Genomic DNA, 15,743 nt, shown 5'->3' on the forward strand with positions numbered 1-15,743 from the left:
CGACACTAGGCAAGCCTTTCTAGCCACGATAGTTCTGCGTTCGTGTCGTGTGTGTGTCGTCGTGCGAGTTTTGTTCATACGGTCGACTTTTACCGCGCTGCCTCGCATTGTGTGTTGTATGTTGTGGTTACTGACGTAAGCGCAAGTTCGTCACGCAGTGTTATACGCGGTAGCAGGTAAATAGTCACCAGATGCCGGCCGTGCGACTCCAATCTGCGACTGCTTTGTTCAGTGTGACCGACGGAGGCGATTCATAGTTTTGAAGAACACGTTCTTCAAATGTTTCCGCCCGTCAGTAGGGTGCCTTGATGCGCGTTTTGTCCGCTCACATCGAGGCACACTACACGGCAGTGAGTAGCAGCGCTGCAATCCTTTCTCGACGACGCGTTCTGTGGCCCTGGAAATGCCTTGACGATCGGGGACGGCCGGTAGCTCGGCGATTCCTCGCTTGGCGCACCATTGAAAACCGGCGGTCATCCAGCAGTGTACGCTGCCAGCGTATTTTCATTGCCAGAGGTAAGTGAACGTTACGCTTCGTACATTGTGAGTTGTTCTTATTGTAGTACGCGTTGTCGCCGAATAAAATCGCATAACGTGTTGGTAGTGTATGCGGTTGTAGGTGTGCGGATTGTGCTCGCGCATGACATTTGTCAAGAACGTAGTCGGTAGTGTTATAAAGTTTTGGTAATTAGCTCGCGTGCACGCACTGCTGTACGCTAATATTTGCTGAAAGGAGACAACATTTTTGTCAGGCTCACCATTGTCATGCGTTTTATGCATGTCAAATTTATGCATGTCTCTTGACAAATTACTTGGAGTAACGCCATGAAACCGAAGCTTCAACATTCATTTCGTTCGCACGAGCTCTGAAGGAATAATCATCAGCCACCGAATCGGTACAGTGGGAGAAATAAAGTGTATTTAGGGATGTTTTCCTTAGGCGTGCATTTTATTCGTCATTAAGTAACGTCACCCTCAAAAGCGTTTAGGTTAGCATTCTTGGACATTGCTTATCATCTTTCAAGCAATAGATAACATAGATTTGTTAAAAATGCAATTTCTGCAGCATGACACTGTATTTTGTTCAGTTGGTTTGCCCCATTTTTATCCTTTATGCACGTTGACCTAATTTGACAAGCCGTACTTTCAGCTGAATTTTCAATTGCTTATGGCACTATATGTGCGTCCGTGTATTGAAGTCCCACCTCTCATCGCATAATAATAGCTTGTGAAGAACAACGCTTGTCTTTAATTAGCCGTTTGTCAGAGCTCTTCCTCCCCCCTCATAGGGCAAGGTGTTGCTGGCACACCTGCTTCGGCTTTTCTTTATCTTTTTTTTTAATGCTGAAGTTTTTTGCAACGTACTGCAGGTAGCAAACAGCAGTGCCACGACAAACAGTGGAGTGCTGACCATGCAGTCCAGAAGGTGGCTGAGGCAAGTATGCTATAGGAGGTGCTTATTCAGGCAGAAGAAATAAGCATCTGCAGCCAACGTAAAGGTAATGTACAAAGTTCCATTTAATGAAGAAGAATCTTGTTTTGAGCTATTGTCAAAGGGAAACAATGAGCGCTAGATAAATGAGATGGAAATGCAGAGTAACAATGTTATGTATGCCAGCAACCAACTTAAGTTTATTCATGCAAAAGGGTTATTTCCAACTGGTTCATTTGGGGCAAGAGCCCACAGTTTCCACGAATGGGCATACCTGGTAGCCGTTGCACATCCTGTTACTGTGTTCTCGCACTCATTATTATGTGCCACTTACTCTTGTGACGTTCCACCAAGGTGAAATTACTTCACATAAACAGCAGCGAGAAGGCTTTTGCTAGCCATTTCAATTAAGACAGCGTTACCGTAGCTTTTAGTTCCAGTAAACCAGCTAAGCTGTATAGAAGAGCGTACTCCATGTGTTTTTCACCATGGACAGTGCATTTTGCCTGGGAACATGGCTTAGTTTTGCAAAGGAAAATGTTGCCTTTCTGTAAAACGTGGTACTGGGAAATGGCATTGTGCCAAAAATATCAATGTTTATGACTTCTTGCAGCACGCATTGTTGTACAGGGATGTTAGCATTTTCATAAATGCAATGCATGGTGCCTGAAGAATATAGCGGCCCACTTTAAAATTTATAACTTCATGATTTCAGTATCTGGGACAGACTTTACTGTATACGGTTTGTTTCTGGAAAGCTTCAACCTATCTTGCAATTCTTCAAGGCCAATACTGAATTTGCTGTGTACATTTGGCTGCACATTCTCATCACTTATGCCAAACAACAGGCTTGAGTGATGTGTGGAATTCTTGTCAATCAATTTTATTGATTACCTCGGACAATCTATTCTGCTTCCCACAGTTATTGGGTGGGACGTTAAACCCCAGATATTATTATTATATTATCCCACAGTTATTGGGTGCTTTGTGTGCATGTGCTATGCATGCTAGGAATGAAAACAGTGAATGCAGCTGGCAGCATCAACGAGTACAATGCCCATAGGCTAGTATGAGGTGCGAAATGTTGCCACTGCTAGAATTTACATTATGTGTGCATGGTTCAGCTGATTGTGTAATTTAGCACTTTCCAGCTACTTACGCAGTTGGAGCAGATGTCGATCATGTTTACTGTGGTATGGCACGGCCACCAAGTTCGTGCATTCTGCATACCAGGAAACCTGACACGAAGCAACGTATTGCTGTGATGGCAGCTAAATGAGAACGAATGAGTTTGTCTTCTCTGTCCATTTGTCAATACCATTACACAGGCTTGTTAAGTGCATTCAAGCGGCTTTAGCTATGCACTAGCAGCTACAGAGCCAGTAAAGACAGCCAATTTCATCATCAGAGTTCACTCTGCAAATCCCACTTTCTATAAAGGACATTGTTTTGTGATAGCTTAAAGTCAAAACTTGCTCAATTAAACACTTCTTGGTGTCTGACATTACAGGAATTATGATAATTGTTATATCTCATGTGAAATTATGCCATTGTTTTTTTTTCATATTCTTACTTTGCATACACACTTTACGGCTGCACCCTCCCCAACCGAATCTTTACTAGTGCTACATTCTGTTATGGGTGAAAACAATTATTGAACTAAAAACCAGGCCAAGGAAAGCAGTATGATGCCCTGTAATGTAGGAGGATGCTGCTATTGCAGTCTTTAGTCTAGAGCTGAATTTAATGAGAAAGGGCAGCAATGTAGGTCACCTGTTGATATTTGAAGACCATAATTGTGTTGTGGTCATTTTGTTATCGCAGGAAGCATCTTCAAAAAGCAGTGCTACAAGGATGTGAGCAGCAGTTTCCCTTCAACGAACGGGTCAAATTCATGGAAGCCACGTGCCTGCTGCTTCTGGCCTACACAAATATGCAGCCACCATAGTAAAGTTCTTGCAAAGGTGTGAGACATCCCTATGCTGCATGGATTGCGCATGTTAATTGCCTGTTTTTTATAGCTTATAGTAATATGTCTACAAGTGTACTTCCTTCCAGTGTATGTTTACATTCTCTTAAAGGGCCAGTCAGCAGGCTCCTACTTCTTTCTTTTACACCTCCCAAACAAGCTCGCTAATTCGTACAGAGGGCCGCAGGAATCACATTGTGCGAATGTCAGACACTCCACTTCTAAAAACAATAACCGCGCCTCCTCTTCAGCGCTTGACCAGTCCTCTTTGCTAGCGAAGTGGTGTAATGTTGCCTATGAGCAACATTAAGTAACGCTGACTGTTGAATAGTCCTCTGCAATACGAAACGGCATTTTGGCTTTGTGATGATGCAGTATTTGTGGTTGTCACAAGTGTTGCGAATTGGTTTATCTCGCCAGTGCTTTGACTGTGCTTCCTCACCGCACCACTCTGGCACAGTGGCACACCGAGGAAGCCCCTCTTCAGGATGGTCAGGCTGAGCGAGAGACTGAAACCAGCTGGAATGTTTGTTCTATCTCCTGTGGCTTCATTATTACACCACTTAATCAAAAAATTCATGTGACAACATGTTCACGTTGTACAAGCGTGCAGTTGTCACAAGTTTTAGACTCCGGAGTTGTTTAGGGGCCCTTTAGCCTTAAATTATGAATGGTAAATTCACACGTCACGTGGTTTTCTTGCTTTATTTTTTGCAATGCTCATTTTTAAAATAGCATGTCAGCTTCTGTGAGTGGTAACTTATACATTTATCATACAAAACATCCTGCTATATTCAACAAGTGTTGTTATAGATTTTTCATGGCGCCAGAGCCACCTGCTTTTTGCCCTGTGGCAGCTACATGGAAGTTCATTGCTATGCTGCTTTGTTTAACTGATATCTTTTCAATCAATGCGTTTCACAGTCCAGGGTGTTTGGTGTATTTGCATCTTGATGTGTTTAATATCATACAAATGATGGATTTTTTTCTGTCTTCTAGTGTTTACTTTGCAGCTATTTAACTGTGGTTTTCAGGGGCATATCTAGACAGGAACATCAATTCTGCTAAGCTTTGGTTCGAAAAGAGACGCTGAACAGGAGTTCCTTAGGTGCATGCCCTGAGCACCAGCCCTTTGGATTACAGAAATATCTAAACTGCATAATGTCTGCAGCTCCTTGCTTAATTGCATGTCTTTCTTCAACTTACAGCTCTTTCCATAATCCTTAACATTAACCTACATTACCAAGTGAACATCCCCCGCTGCAATACAGTGGTTATAATGGTCAGCTGCTGATCTGAACTGTGCGGGTTCGATCCTTGATGGAGTGGTTGCACTTTCGGTGGAGGTGCAAATCCTAGAGGTTCCCGTGCTTTTAATTTGACGTTTACATTGCAGAACCCCATTGTTATTATTACATCAGCAAGTGGACAGAGTGGTAATTCTAGATTGTATACATAATTTAGTATAACAGAAAGCTGAGCTGGTTGGTAGGTATTCATGTTAAAAAGGCAGGGCATGCAAACATGGACACAAGAGAGAAACCAAGACACCACTAACGCCAACTGGAAAGGTGGACAGTGGCACAAAATAAAGTAGACACAGAAACTTACCTGTGCATGCCCAGGCAAGAGGCGATATCTATCAATCTGGCACGCGCGATAGTCTACGTGAGAGATAACTGCTAGTTAATCGACGATTGGCTCTCTTGTGCACTGCCATTATCGATATGCCAGGCCTCGACTATTGGACGCATTTCTTCATTCATGTGCTTGTACAAAACTGCATTCATCGAATTTTGGCATGCATTTAGGCTCTCGACAATGTAAAGGTATATTAGGTGATGAGCCTCCAGTTAGTGATCTCAGCGTTTTAGGCGTCTTGACTCTCTTGTGTCCATGTTTGCATGCCCCAACTTTTTAACATGTATTCATATAGTGCGTAAGAGAAATAGGTTAGTGAGTTATTTGGAAAGTAAGTTTAGGGCGAACACCAAAATAGCACTGTAAATTAAATTTAAGCGATGAATGCATCGGGCTGGATTAGGAAACGATATAATGGCGAAATATAGCCGCTTGCTCTTTGCTTATACTTGTCTCAGTTTCTTGTCTCGTATGCTTTTACAATGACCAGGTGTCGTGTTGGATGCTACTAATTGGTTATGAGCTATACACAGACAAAGCAGCGGCTGTTTGGACGCTTTCTACACAAACACAAACAGTGCTGTGCTAGTGTGCTCAGTCTTCTGCACTGCTTTGTTTACGCTCTGTCATACCAACACACAAGCATCCATTTTAGCTGATGTAGTAGTCCAGCTCATACACTTGGTAACGTTCTCCAACGGCAGGATTACCGGATATATGGCTTGTGAAGTCAATCTAAAGTGCATGCCTGTTCGTGTAGACTTGTGTGCATCCACCATTGATATGGAAATGCAGCTGTGTTTTAATATTTTAGCCAGTATAGGTCGTGAATGGAATTTGGAGCTGTGGCAGCAACACTTTTATAGGGGGCGAGTTACTAAATTATTGTATACTTGTGTGCATCCACCATTGAGATTGAAATGCAGCTGTGTTTTAATATTTTAGCCATTATAGCTCGTGAATAGAATTTGGAGCTGTGACAGCAACACTTTTAGAGGGGGCGAGTTACTAAATTATTGTGTATTTCTCGATGTTTGCATGTTATAAAACATAGCTGATTAAAATTAGTCCAGATTTTACGCTATTTCTTAACATATGACCTTCCGTACTGTTCGAAGGCATTGAACCATATGAAATGCTTTGTGCCTTTGTGTGCCGAAGGTTACCAGTCATTATACTAGAGATAGATAAAAATAGGTCAGAGGTTAAAGTAAATTTTTTGCAATCAACTTCTTGTGGGCAGTTATCATAGCAGGGTTTTGAAGTAATTTAGCAATACAAGCAGATTAGTGCTTCATTTTAGTGTCTGACAGTGCACACTGTTTTATTTTAGTACTTATTTGGGTCATTTCACGCCAGTGTGCCAAGTCGTTTTTTTGACCATTTCCAATATTTTGTAAAACTGGTGCTGTTATGTTTCAGTGTGGGAAGTAGTCATTCAAGCGTTATTTTCGGGGAAAGAATTGCATGATGCAGCAAAGACCTTTCAAACTTCGCACGCAGAAATGAAGCTGTGTCAGGCAAATTAATTGACACATGATTATTGCGTCGAGCTATTACTACAAAGCATTCGTTTCTTTAACATAGTCACCAATCTTTCATGACTATGATAGTCGAATTTATTTTCATTTCGATTTATGCTATTTGCAGTCGTGAGGAAACATTGCAAAATGCAGCATTTTTAAGTATATTGTAAAAAAGACAATGTTTCATGTGAAATATATTCACAGTATGAGTTCAGTGCATATACCAAGGGTTGAAAATGCTGCTGGCAAAAAGAAGCAAAAATGTCTTCAAAATTGACACTTGGAAGAAGTAGTGTTTGAACCGATATTGCGGGCTCTCTTTCACTGCGTAGCAATCCCAGCAAAAATGTTGCCTGCACATCATAGTGTGCTTTCCTCGTGCGATAATTTAGACAAAGTTTTTAAGGTGTAATATTATCTTCAAGTGAAAAATAATTTTTTCAAATGAAAAATAACAAGGCTGTGGGAAGTTTCTTGGAGCTTTGCCTTCACTGCACAGCACGTCATTGTTCTTGCATGGTACTTCAGACACAAGTATTGCTTAAATCTGCAACATTTAGACTTGCACTATATGAGCACAGGGGCACCCGCGTGAATCCTGTGCCAATGTGCTGTGCAGCGAAGGTCAAGGAACGAGACCCTGTGCAGGCTAGGGATTATTCACTTCAGTAAATTTTTCCTTGCTTACAACCAAGCAGTAGATATTTCTTTTGAAATGGAATATAAATTGCCAGCAAAGTATACCACACAATAATGTCTTGGCGGCATTTCTGTTTGGAATGCTACATAGCAAAAGCTAAGCTGCAATATGGGTCAAAAGCTATTTTTTCCAACTCTGTTACAGGTTGGTTGCAACGTTTCTGTTCATTTTGTTTTCATAGTAGTTTTATAACAAAGTGGATATCTATTTACTTATTTATTTATTACTTGACAATACGGCTGACACCAGTAAGCAGTATTGCAAAGTGGGCTACAGTGATAAGTTACACATAAAATGATCTTGCTAAGCAAAAACAGGAGCATAACATATACAAAACACAAGATAAACCAAAGAACATCTATACAACAGTCTTAAGGAAAATGATAAGGGAACAGCACAAAATACAAAGGCAATGAACTTTAGAAATCAACCTTCGGTATTCCATACGAAAGAATTGGTCTTTCTCCTGATAAATGTTAACATTAGAACTTCAGCATTTTGCAGTGTTTCCTTATGGCTGAAAAAATGTAACTTGAAATGCAAATTAGTAAACTATTTTAGCCATGAAACACTGCCACCTTCAGATTAAAGAAAGAAATATTCTGCATCAAAACGGGAACAAACAGCGCTGGACATGGGACGAAGAAAGAACAATAGACGAGGGTGCTGTCGCCCTCGTCTACCTTTTTTTTCCGTCCCGTGCCCAGCGTTGTTTGTTCCCATCGTAATCATGTACTAACCAGCACAGTTAGGTGCTCTCCTGAAATATTTTGCGCTAATTGCTCAAAGCAATAACTTTGTATAAGTTATCTTGCATGACGCAGTTTCACATCTGTAGATGGTTGGATGCTATGTGTGTTCCCTTTAAAGCGAAGCATTGACATGCAAGTGGCCAAGCTCAATTTTTGAATTGGCTTAATGCCTTTCCTACCTGAATTAAATTTCTTTCCTTAAAAAAACTCATAATAAGTAGCTTATTTTTCGGCATTGTACATAAAGACCCTGCAAGTTTGTTTTTGGCTGTTCTCGCTGCTTTTCCACTACCAATCCTCCATCTGTCTTTTACTGATTTCTCTTGTGGATGTGTTCATCTTTATCAAGTTTTCTCTAAGCCTAGGGCTTCATGAGAGCTAGTTCCCAACACGCACATGGGTGGACATTTTTACATTTATTTAAAAGGTGATCCGTCATTTCCATATCTCTCTCACAACCAGTGCATGTGACGCCTACTTACTGGACCTCACTTTATGACTGCATATTCTAAGGCAAGATTACCTCGCTTCAGACATTGCACTAGCTTATCATATGCTTCCCTCCTTACTTCGTCCTTATTCTTGCGATAGTTACTCAGAGCTTTTCATTTTTAGTATTTGCTATCTATTAAATCATCTCCACCTCTCTGACATTGCACCTAACGCTTATCGTGCATAAAGTTTAATGCATGCTCTCAGCATCACGAAATTTCGTCCTGGAAATTATCACTTGACTACAGGTATGATCTTTTTCAACAGCAAAGGAGTTCATTAAAAAACCACCTTGTATACTTAAAATGGGGATCACTCATAGTAATTCCATACCTCGTTTATTAAAGTTAACCTCTTTCAATTTCCTTACGCTTGTCCTTTGTGTTGTGCTTGCCTCATGGTTTTCAGTCTTTATGGATCTGGTATATTTAAAGAGTTGAATAGCCGGTCACCTGCTTATGACACTGCAGCTTAAAGTATTGCACCCACTATCATTGCCATAGTAGCATTTGGTACAGTAGAGGTTTGTAATGAATGTAACGAGATGTACAGCTCATGAAATAATTGTTGAACAACGAATGTTGTTGGAGCTAGTGACTCAACATGAGGACTCGTCTTTAGAGGGGCAACGAATTGCATCAAAGTTGCTGCAACAACTTAGACACATCAATTTGTTGAAACATTGGCTCGAACACTCTTTGTTCAATGGTTTGACATTCATTCAAGCCGCCATCTTCAGCTCAACTTTTGTCGCGTCAAGATGTACAGGATATACAACTGTTATGTTGTGTTCTGATAGAATTCAAGAGCTATTGACAGCAAGCCTTGCTTCTCAATTTAATTCTCATCCTTTACGTTTACGCTTTAATCTTTGTCATCTTCAGCCTTATTATATGTGCACTGCAGCAGTAGCCCTTCGCAGTGGTCTACAATTCGCCTCGTCTTGTGCGAGCCGATTCCATTTTATACATGCGCAATTCATTTCTTCACCCACATAACTCTCGGCCTTCTCGGCAGCATTAAGTACAAAAATTGTAACTGTTAAGACTTTTGCTTCAACATCATGACAATAATTGAATAGAATTGGTAATGCACGTACATAAATACTCTTGCAGTTAAAACGTAGTGTGTTTAACCCTGAATTCTTGTGTACTATAGCAATAAGTCTTCGTAAAAATCATGCTGCTTGTCCTTCATATGATCAGAACGAGTCCAGAAATATCTGCAAAATATCGTTTCTGCTTTTTTGATTTCTGAAACAGTGATGCTAAGGGAGGCCATGTGCACATGCACCATGGCAATGTTTAAATGGGTATAAATTCTGAACATTGCTGTTGCTCTAGGTGTTTTCTTTCACTTCCTTTTCAGACGTACAGAAAGGAGCGAAGTGGAGCTGTCCATGGGCCGTGCACACAGTTTCATAAGCAGGCTTGCAACACTTTTGACAAATATGTTCCTGAATACATCTGCCAAAGTGGCATTTAAAGAAGCATGTAGTAGTGTACTTCACTGTTTATTTGGCATGAAGCAGCAGGTATGCTTCCGTCATCAGCAAGTTCACACAGTACAGTGCATCTACACGTGGCATGCTACCCCCACATCTACCAGCTCGGGATGTGTAGCGTGATTGTAAAATGTTTACTTTGACTTAACACAACAATTAACAAAATGACATGAAAGTTTTGCCACCTATGCAGGCGACATTCTCAGTATACACTGGCAAATATAAGCGGAGTTTGACCAGTCCATTAGTCGCACATTTCCTTGTAAACATCTCGTAGAGGGCCGTTGTTGTTGTTGCAAGCCAATGCGCCGTGATGAATGAACCATGATTCCAAGATTTTTCTTTTCCTCCGACTTTTGTACACGAGGTAGCATCGTCGAATTGATTAGGTCAAAGTTATGCCTTGTCATTCAGCAGCGTTCAGCAAGCTCAGTCTTAGAACACGTTGCATGGGTGGTTTTCGCAACATCCTCTTTAGTAGTAGTAGTAGTAGTAATACTTTATTCACAGTAAGCCGAATACAGAGCTCACTGCAGGGGCAAGGGCTAAAGGCGAACAGCCTTTACACTTCGATCACCTTCTTCAACCCATTTCGCCTATGCAAGTTGTGTCGCAATCCCCACATTGTACTTCGTAGATGATCCCACTCTAATCTTCGGCGGTGTTTGTGTATACCTTGTCCTTAGGACATGTGTTCACAAAGCCCAAAGACCGCACACTTGCGGATGATTAGAGCAGGGTACTCTACAGAGTACGTTGTGGGGTTCACGACACCACTTACATCGGCGAATCGGGCAGGAAAATGCCAAAGACGTTCAAAGAACACAAAGTGGGAATGTTGCTAAAGCCACCCATGGAGCGCATTTTAAGACAGCGACCTTAACAATGCGACGATGCTGGCTCAGGAACGAAGGTGGAGGAAAACTATTGCAATTATGGTTCATGCGTCAGGAAGCATCTGCTTGAAACAACAACCACAGACTCATACCGAACGTGTACGTGGACGTATGTGGCTAGTGGACTGGTCGACCTCCGCTCACTTGTTGCCAGCGTATACCGAGACTGCCACCTGCATAGGTGGCAAAGCTTCTATGGGATTTTATGGTGCAGTTGTGGTACAAAACCATTATTTTGCATTAAGGCAAATGTGGCGTATTATATTGAACAGTACGGGCAGACCATTCTTTAGTATCTTAACGTAGGAGGTACGTAAGAAGACCTTCTTTGAAGGAAATTGTTGTATTCCGGGTCACGGAACAGTGTTCTCATTCAAACGACGTGACGGAGTGCTTTGTGCTAGCTGTGCTAACGAAGGCACTTCGTTAGAAGGCTCCTTTTTAGAGAAATCGTTTAATTAGGAACACGGAAAAGTGCTCGGCAGCGCTATACCTTCAGCTTTGTCCGTGTTTAGGGGCCAGATTTTTTGCAGTGTATATCTGCCAGTCGCTGTATATCATCTTGACTGTCCGCAAATAAGACAATATCATCAGCATAAAATAGACCAGGAAGCTTCTGCTCAACCATCGCTCCGACCTGTTTGTGTGACAAATTAAATCCAATGTTGCTACCTTCTAGCGCTTTTTCCATCCTCGCCATGTACAGCATGAATAACAGCGGGGACAGAGGGCATCCCTGTCTCAGCCCCTTGCTAATTTCAACGCTGTCCTTGCCACTTATTCCTTCCCATTCTATACAAACTGTATTTTCTCGGTATATTTCCTTCAAAAGCTGTACACAGTCGTCACCTATGCCCACTTCCTTCAATATATCCCACAAAATTTCCTGATTAACGTTGTCATACGCCCCGGTGATATCTAGATAAGCTACGTATAAGGGCCTGTTTTCTATTTTAGATATTTCTATACACTCGGTAAGAACAAACAGATTATCGTCTAACCGCCTGTCGATTCGAAATCCATTCTGAAGTTCTCCCAAAATATCATTTTGTTCTACCCACGCTTCTATTTTTAATTTTACTGCCTGCATCGCCAACCTGTATAGCACCGATGTAATTGTTAGCGGTCTATACGAGCGAATGTTATCCTTTCTCCCTTGCCTTTATAGATTAAGTTCATTCTACTTTTTCGCCAACTGTCTGGTATTTCCCTCTTCTGCAAGCACTTTTCTACGGCTTTCAGCAGTGCTTCTTTAGTGTTATGTCCGAGTTCGCTAATGAGGCTGACGGGAACCCCATCTAAGCCCGGAGTAGTGCGCTTAGGAATTTTTCCTTCGGCCTTCTTCCAATTGAAATTCTCTAGTACTACATCTTCGTCGGTTGCACTCCTTTGCGTACTTTTACTCACCGGGGGAATCCCCTGGGGGACCTTTTTAAACGAATCGGCTGTTATCTTTCGGATGTAACCTAGCGCTTCATATCCTTCCAATTTATTTCCTCCTTCATCTACCATATGCTGTTGCATTGTGACAGACTTCCCACCCAGCGCTTTTAGGTGGCTCCAAAATATCCTAGGCGCGGCCTTCTTCTTTTCGCGAATCTCTGTCATCCAGCGTTCACTTTCACCTTTAATTTTTGCCTCGACTAATTTCTGCACAATGGATTTTTGCTCTAAATATATTTCCCATATTTGGTTGACTTCGTCCTGTGGTCGCTTCTCCTTTTTTGCCTGTCTGTGCTCCCGTGATGCCTGACGTCGCATCTCGATTGCTTCCCGGATTTCTTTGTTCCACCAACTTTTTGGCTTTTTCTTTCCTTTCCAACAAATAGTTTTCTTCTCTATTTCCATTTCTTTCGTGATTACATGTAGCAGCTCACTATACTTCCAGTCTTTGCCTGGTAGGATCGTCTACTTTTTCCTCGACTCTTGCGGCTATATTTGTTATTTGTTTGTCATTTAGATACGAGCTGCCAAACTTTGATTCTGTGTTCTTATTTTCAGTTTTATATCCCATTTGTAATATTATGCGTTTATGATCACTACCCAAGCTGTTAATGCCTTCTTCGTCTATTCTCATCTCTCTAAGTTTGTCATATATTCCTTCTGTCATGAGACAGTAATCAATGCTCGATTGCCTGTTTCCGACTTCCGACGTGATCTGCCCCTCACACTTAGGCCCCACGTTAACTATCTCAAGACTATGTTGCTCGCAGAGATCTAGCAATAACTTGCCATTGGTGTCTGAATATCCGTCAAGGTCATGAATGTGAGCGTTCATGTCCCCTAGAAGGATTATTTCGGCATCATGACCAAATTCTTTAATATCGGTGCTTATGCATTTCACTATCTCCAGATTCTTTTCTCTGCAGTTATTCCCTGTCCACAAGTAAGCTACACCTAGCCACGTTTTCTTTCCACCTACTGTGCCCGAAACCCACATGTGCTCTGAACACGTTGTTTCACTCTCTCCCATTTTGTTCTGCTATGGATTAGCATTCCAACTCCCCCACCTCTCCTTTCTGATGTGATCCTGTTACATCCTTCCCAAACATAATTTTCAATATGTGGTGGCTCTTCCAAGTCTCTAAGGTGTGTTTCTGTAACCGCATAAACACCTATCTGTTCCTTGTTTAACTGTTCCTCAATCTCTAACCATTTTGCCTTTTTTCTGCCACCCTGCATGTTAATGTAACTAATTGCAACACGCGCCTTCTCCCTTCTGTTACCTTTTCTCTGTTTTTTCGCTATACTACCTGTCAAAGAGGTCCCCCTGGTTGTTTTCCTCATTACAAGCTACCATGGGCACCGAAGGGCCCGCGTGCCCCCCAAAAAAGCTACTGCGCGTCCTGCAAGACGCCAACCCACCTCATGGCCAAGCCTCCTGTCGAAGTGTATTCCGTCTCTTCGAAAACCACCCCACATGTGCACCTCTCTGTTTATTTCCACTACCTCGATGCCTTTCTCTCTACTCATCTGCCATATCTCTTTGTTTGCGTCGACAACCGCTCTTTGCAGGTTGCCGTCACGCACCGGTACCTCCGGTATTGTGCATACCACTATCTGCACCTGAGGGGAAATGGCGCGCATGTCATCGACACCTTTCGCCAATGTGGTCGCTAGTTCGGCTGATTCGTTACTCAAGACGTCGTTTAGACCTCCCGCGATTATCACGAGGTTACGTCCATTAGACTTAGTTGCGAGTTTTGCGTTAGCTTGTTTCATCACTGATCCCAGCCTATGGCCCGGGAACTTCCCTATTAAAACTCGTTTGTCGCCTCTCACCCTTTCCTTGACTGCTTCTGCGCATGTAGCTAAATTCGAGTCCCCGGCGATTATCACGTGATCCGACTTTTCTGCTGGACTGTCCCGCACCTGGCCACTGCACCTGTTACTAGCGCGTGTTACTGCTGTTGTTTTGTCCCCTCCCGTTCCCAAGACTACTTCGCGGAAGGTGGGTCGTGTGACCCTTGCACCTGTCTTTTCCAAACCTGTTTCCCCCTTCGCGCCTACCACTGTGGGGGTCGATGCCCCATTGTTCCCGCTGCCGCTTGCTTCCTTGTTCCCCGTGGCTACCTTTGCTGGCATGCCTACCTTTGCTAATCCCTCCTCGGCTGACTTAAGCCTTTCCGCCATAGCCATCGTTTTTTCCCGTTCTGTCGCCACCGCTTTCTCCAGCTCGGAGATTCTCACCATGAGCTCATTCTGGGCGGCCATCATTATTTCCATCTTCGCCTCTAACTCGCATTGCTTACACTTGGCGTCAGCTCTCTCTGTCGTCTCATCCTCACAAACCTCTATTTTCCGCCCCATTCCGCATCCTGAACACTTTACGGTCTTTTTGACCATGGCTATAGATCGTTCGCGCGGCGGATTAGATACACTTAAAGCCAAATGATATCACAAAACTCCGCTGATACTCCGCAAGTATGTTACACTTCAAAGCACAAACAAATATTAAAAAAAACACCCGAAGCGACTGTCACACCACTTTGTACCAACAGTACAAAGTTGTAAGCTCTATTAGGCTGCAATCTAGTGGCTTAACTAAAAAAACAAGCTCGAATCATGCAAAAAAAAAAATCCACTTATCTGACGCTGTCATTCCGGAGCCCACGAAAAACACGTCCGTCCTCTAGCAGCACCACGTCGAAAAGCCAGGTGGAGTCCCTAGTCAGCGACCCCATTGGTCGTGACCGCTGTCCTGACACGCCGGGCCATGGCTTTTTGGGCCGGAAGGTCCTGGCAGCCGAGCAGGGCCGCCTCCCAGTCCTCTCGGGTTGGGTTGGGGTTCGGGGGTAAAGAAGGATTGAGCTGGCATGCCCATACTATGTCCAGTGACCCAAACTTAACTGGACAGGAGGTGCGTAGCTCAGGGGTGACAAGGGCTCTTCTGGGAAGGATGGGTTGCCCGATTAGCCATGTAATGTTGAGGGCCGCGAATCTGGTGAGTCATATCTTGCCCACCTTCTTTTATTAACACGAAAGTGTTTTATGCCGGGGTCCACCACGGCTCCACTGACGCATTTCCGTCACGGATATGACTTTGTAAAATATAAAGACTAACATATGGCAAAGAAAAAACTATAAGAAAAAGTTCCGTCACCGGGAGTCGAACTTACGACCTCTCGATCGCCAGCGCGAAACGACTCCGCCACAGACGGCATGTTCTCTGCTGTCCTAACGGCGAGCTATTTATGTACACCATTTGCCGGCGGCGGTACTCGGAGATCGGTGGTACAGCGTGTTTTTGTTATCACTAGCGAGATGGCGCGAAGGGCTCGAAGAGCGCGCTTTAAAAGTCGTCCCCCACACGGATTAGCGCGCGCCTCGA

General features: G+C 43.0%; 1 protein-coding gene and 1 long non-coding RNA gene across 2 annotated transcripts in view; both read left to right on the plus strand.

The window, feature by feature from the left end:
- LOC119401206 (serine protease inhibitor swm-1) overlaps window positions 1–15,743 on the plus strand; it is a 36,062-nt gene that overhangs the window by 14,448 nt on the left and 5,871 nt on the right. The gene's annotated exons all lie outside the window — the stretch shown is intronic.
- LOC125759671 (uncharacterized) lies at window positions 39–9,988 on the plus strand. The gene is made up of 4 exons (XR_007417291.1): window positions 39–516; window positions 1,371–1,499; window positions 3,257–3,396; window positions 9,881–9,988. It is a non-coding gene; the product is annotated as an uncharacterized LOC125759671 (long non-coding RNA).

This window comes from Rhipicephalus sanguineus, chromosome 8 (assembly GCF_013339695.2).
Source record: "Rhipicephalus sanguineus isolate Rsan-2018 chromosome 8, BIME_Rsan_1.4, whole genome shotgun sequence".
NCBI classification, from domain to species: Eukaryota; Metazoa; Arthropoda; class Arachnida; order Ixodida; family Ixodidae; genus Rhipicephalus; species Rhipicephalus sanguineus.